We start from the raw sequence: 6,247 nt of genomic DNA, 5'->3' as shown, positions 1-6,247 counted from the left end.
CGCAAAGTGCAAATTTAAAATTTTTACATTTTATTAATACAGACCTCAGACCAACAAAATAATAGCGTAGATAGGGGTGTAAAAATAGACAATACAAATATCGAAAAGTGATAGAGAAAAGCTGAAAACGCAAAATAAAATACGAAAACAAGTCACAATGAAATGCACAACAACTGAAATCCAACGAGGAATCCATTTTAATTACAAATATTGTTCTTATCTTTCTAACTGTTGGACTTTTCTAGATATAAAAGTTGGCATAGATATTTTATTAAATTCTTGAAAATCATAGTGAAATTTTCACTCCACAAAATATAAATAATTATTTTGATAATTTAATAGAACAAGTCTGTATGTATATTGTTACTCCTATTTTCAAACAAACCGACTAATCATTTGATATCATCCAATCGCCGTCCCCCGTGACGGAGTGGTTAGCACATTGCGCTACGACGCTAGGGGTCTCGGGTTCGAATCATGGCCTGGACATGGATGTTTGTGAGTGTCCATTCATCAATTTCATCATATCATCACTCATCCCCATCTTCGCAAAATTAGCCAAAAGTGGCACAAGAAGCGAAGAACAATAAAGTAAATCAATCAATCAATATCATTCAATCGTATTACGAGGGTCACTATTTATATTTTGAGCCTAACAATGAAAAAACAGGAATTTGGCATTGAAAACTGCTTTATTGTTTTTCGAAGTATTCTCCTTTATGGTCAATATACTTTTGCATTCGTTCGAACCATTTGTCAAAGCAGTTTTTCCAATCTTCTTGAGACACCTCCATAATATGGTTTTTGAACGCATCAACGGCGTCTTCCGCCGACGAAAATCGTTGTCCACGCAATTTATTCTTGACATTCGGGAACAAGAAGAAGTGATTGGGTGCCAAATCAGGACTGTACGGCGGATGACCCATCAATTCGATTTTTGACTGTTCATAAAGTCGGTTGTTAGACGAGATGTGTGACAGCTGGCATTGTCTTGATGAAGAATGATCCGACGGCGTTTGTTTGTTTTCCGTATTTGACCGAAGACCTCTGGCAAACAAATTGTTGTGCATCATTCAGAGTTGACCGTTCTAGGTTCCTCTAAAGGCACAGTTGCCACATGACCAGTTTTCCCGAAAAAACAGGCGACCATTTGTTTCGATGTGCTTCGAGCGCGAACAACTTTTGTTGGATTGGGTTCATCTTGAAACACCCATACAGTCGACTGCTGTTTACGTTCCGGCTCATATGCATATATCCATGATTCGTCACCTGTTACAATCTTATATACGTCTTTTGAAGCACCACGATTGTATTTATTGAGCATTTGTTTGCACCAATTGACGCGAGCGTCTTTTTGAGTTCTTGTCAAATTGTGTGGGATCCAACGAGAACATACCTTTCTCACAGCTAAATGATCTTGTAATATTTTATATATGCTGGTGGAACTAATGCCTATGGTTGCCTCAATCTCACAGTATGTCACATGACGATCTTGCAGTATTAGGTTTTGCACAGCATCAATGTTTTCTTGAACAACAACTGATTTTGGACGACCTTCGCGAATCTCGTCGGTGAGCGAATGGCGGCCACGATTAAATTCGTTATACCAGCGTTTCACAGTGGAAAAGGATGGGGCTTCATCGCCAAATGTGGAAGTAAGTTGATCGATGCACTCTTGTCTTGATAATCCACGTCGAAAATCGTAAAAAAAATCATCGCACGAAAATGTTCACGAGTTAATTCCATTTTATTGTTGTCTCGCAATCTCCAAGGCAACATAAACAACACAAATGAAGCTATTGACAAAACATTTGAAGTACGTTATGGTCAATAATGCCAGACTATTCCGTGCAAACGTCAAATCGCGCCTAACTTCAATCAGTGTTGCCAAGGCTCAAAATATAAAACCTCATACTTCCTTCAACTGACGAAATTTCGTATTTTTATCTGTTTCAGTTTCAAAAGAATGAACGAGTATTGAAGGTTTCCATTGTGGACGCGAACAAACAAATCGAAAACATTTTATCGGACGAATGAAGTAGGTACTTTATGACCTCTAGTACAATTAATGATATTTTCGTTTCTTCACTGACTTCTGAGACATCTTAGGTTGGAAATGCAGTATATTGATGGTTGAGTTTATATTACGTACTTGACTCCCACAGATAGCGTATATTCAGATCAGAATCTTATGTACTAAGTTATGTTAATATCTGCATCTTCAGTTTCACCAAACGTTGTTTCAACCTATAGTAATTGATAAATAATTGGTTAGTATATATATATTTCCTCGAACTGTAAATTATACAGTCCAATGAAAACGCCAATTGAAAATAAAAGTAGTTCCGTAAGTTGCTATTATGGATGTATTTTAGTTCACTAAATTTGAAACTTATGTGTATTGCGAATGGTTACGGAGATATCACTTACTACAATACTACATATTGTTGATTTTCGATTGTTTCACACTCATAGACGCCATAGAGATGAACGTTTGAACCGGTACAATGCAATTGCTAGGGCCAAAAGTTCACCAATATACATACGAATATAGCTGTAGTTCTGAAACTACTACTAGCTGATGTTAAGCCAGACATATCTAGGGGATATCCAACGAATGTCTAGTATATTTTCCTGGATTCCGTCTGGCAATCAGAATTTTGGCACGAATACTCAAAAGACAACCAACCATTGCATGTACCCTGGACATAGTGATGTATTCATTTTTCAGGTGATTCCGTCGACTGACTGACATACTCGTTCATACACTTGAAGCGGGCCAGCAGCTGTTCCATGGAAACTCATTCTTGTTGTTTCAATGAGTCATCCTCTCCAAGTTCCACAGTTCTGCAGGGACGTCGCTTTCGTTGCTGCTGGTGCAGCAGTCTTGTTTGAGAGTTCAGATAAGATTCAACACAGCCCATATGACTTTGGTGATTTCAAGCAAACGCGGTGGCGCCAAGATTAATCATGTAGGGGTAATGAGGGGTGCGAAATGAAATTTAGAGGGGTGCGATGTTGAAAGTAAAGAACAAACGAAACATGCATGTATGCTTTAGCCACATTAATGAACTGTTAGTAGGTTATTATGATAATATGCCAATGAAATTGAAAATTACGATTCATTTTTGCTTACTTGGTTTGACCACAACAACATGTACAGAGAAGTAAATGTGGTTTCCCTTTCAGATGAGTATCAATAAAATACTCGTTCAAAATCTCTCGTTCATCATATAGCTAATTGCGCAATACACACTTATCTGAGAGTTATTTTTTCATCCATGATGTACCTAAAAGACATGTGACGAAATAGACTGAATTTGGAGCCCACTCTCCGTTTGAAAGTTTCAAGTTCACAACCAGACATCAAGAAACTGTATCAGGATATGCAGGCAAATCCTTCCCACTAGAAACTCGCAGGATTTACAATAAAAACTACAAAACTGAACTTGACAGTTCGTTTACAAACTTATTTTTGTTCATTACATTTTTTAACAACACTGGAAAAAATATATGCAAAATTATTTTTTTTATGTACTTCTTAGCACACATACGTTTCGCATTTTTATTTATGTAACTATTCATAAAGATTGTAAACGTATGAACATTCAATAAAATAATAAACGTAGAACTCTAATGTTTATTTGTTTACGATCCTTTCACATACTCCCCAAATACCATTTTGCTCAATTCCAGATGCACGCCTCCAACATATCAAAAACGCTTTACCAATCAGGCAGCCAAAAGGAATTCCCAAAACCCACTATTCGGAGATAATTTATGGTGGGGGTACATTAGACGTTTACACACACTTATTGTTATTGCCCGTTACTCGATCTTAATCAATTCCAGATCTTATCCAAGTTTTCACCAGCTCGGATAGGAGAAACGCAGATCTGCTATGGCTATTGCCGCCGAGTGTGTTTACATTCTTCTATGTAATGGCGTCAGTTGAAGGTAGAGGTGCTTATTGTATTGATTGATTTGTTTTATTTTACTTCGCTTAACCGATACTTTTGGCTAATTGAGAAGATGGGATGAGTCATGATATGATGAAATTGATGAATGGACACTCACAAATATCCATGCTCAGCACGGGATTCGAAACCGGGTTCCCTGGCGCCGTAGCGCGATGTGCTAACCACTCCGTCACGGGAGCCGGCAGAAGTAGTTATGGTATTATAGTTTGGCAATGAGTGGGTATTCTGAGTTGGCCGGAATCAGATCGCTAGCACTAATACAATAATGTATTAGGCACTGTATGGGCTAACAACACCTGCTCCTCATTCATCATTTTCTTAAGATGTTATCAAAACCTTTTGTAGTTTCTGATTTAGTTCATTAGCCTACATTTTATTTGAATTTATTTTTTGAGATGGTGATTCCCTGTATTTTTGCTCGAGTGAAATAGCGTACCGTCTGAAATAATAAAGTTTATTTGCTGCAAGAAGTAATGTAACACGTGGAAGTTTTTAAATATAGTAACTATAATGTGCTTCACACATATTTTATTTATCTGTGGTTAAGTTTAAAAAGATGTTTCAGTAACTACATTTTTAAGAAGTTAGTCATGAAAGGTCAATCATGTTTCTTGCCAATTAGACTATGCATGTGATAAATGTAAAATGGAACCGTAATGTTATGTATTACGTATAGTTGATAACAGCAAATTAAGGAAATATCGATATTTCACTAATTTGCAAAATAGATATGACTTATATAGGTGTGATTATTAGTGACATGACTATTATGTGACAGTATTTATACAAACTTTCAAAGCTTCATAGTTGTATTAAATTAGCAATATTTTGCTTGCAATGTAAACCAAACTACTAGCAACATCAAATTTAAGTTGCATAAGAAACACTGAATTTAATTTATATTTTAATGAAATAAAAATGTTCAAGAGGCATCTGGGTATTCCAATCAGGTTAAATGTCTACAAATACTGCTATCAGTTCTTATTTAAAATTAAAAGACTTCTAGTTCTTTAAATATTGCAGAAATGCGAAGTAAAATAAACCAAATCAATCAATCAATCGTTCTTAATAATATTTCCTGATATTTAAATAAGTTCCGTGTTATAATCAGTAATATTTGCAATACTAGTCCGGCATAATATGTATTGTGAAATATTTCTAAACCAGATTCAGTTGGTGGGAATGCTAAAAGTAAATAATTCAACAAAGTATAAAATAAAATATCAATTTAGTAAATAATAATACGAAGTGTATCTAAGAAATCAGAATAAACGAAACATTTTTTTCACAATTTTCAGATTTATTTACTTATTCTGGAGACAAAATAAATGAAATGCTTATTTACGCCGAGATAGTATTTTCTGTGGCAATCGTTTTTGTTAATGTGGATTCTTCTATAAAACTAAACCGGTAGCACTTCTTGGCTTAAAAATGCAAAGGAAACCACGCCGTTCCGCCAATTTAACTCGGAGGAACATGTGAGTTGCATGTGGTTGGAGGAAACACAGAAATTTGCACGCAATGACTAAAGTGCCCTGGTTTAATGTGATGCATGCAACAGGGACCCAAATAAGCGCAGAAAGAAGGAAGATCTAACGATATAGGCCTATTAATAGAGGGAATCTTGCACGTGACACAACAGATAAAGATACCTCAAAAGGATATATGGAGCTTTATGTACTTTTCACTTTACAAAGAAGTCTACAACGCGCCTTCTCCGCTTTCTATTCAGATGTTCCCCCCAACCCGTGTGCCAGTTGACAACATTTGTATCTTTTTGGAGAGCTTATGAAACGAGGAAGTTTTTTCCGTAATTTTTACGCTAAGTGTGTTACCATTTTTTTTGAGTAATCCTCTTTGATTTAAACGATAATTTCCAAATTTCTTCATGACGTGTGCTCCAATGACTGTTTCTTTCTGTGGGTATGGTAATTTTGGGCATGATTTTTTTTCCAGTAGTCACTCATTCGTCAGCTGTTAGCAACGTGTCAATTAAGTGCCCAGGGTGTAGTAGTTTTATTCAAAATTATTAGTTTTTTGGTCGCAAGTCGGAATATGTCACGAAAATCTACAAACTGCAATAACTCGAAACCCATTGATTTCCGACTACCGGTGCACAGGGTCAAATTTGTTGCAAATGTGCTCTAGTATTACCCCTTTCTAGGAATTGGTCGAATTACCAATCACCCTGTACATACATACATAAATATACACATAGAAACAGACACACACACACATTTAATAAACATGAAATTCCCATATTCTAT

The sequence above is a fragment of the Lepisma saccharinum genome, chromosome 19, assembly GCF_977018435.1.
Source record: "Lepisma saccharinum chromosome 19, izLepSacc3.1, whole genome shotgun sequence".
NCBI classification, from domain to species: Eukaryota; Metazoa; Arthropoda; class Insecta; order Zygentoma; family Lepismatidae; genus Lepisma; species Lepisma saccharinum.
This window is presented reverse-complemented; position numbering follows the sequence as displayed.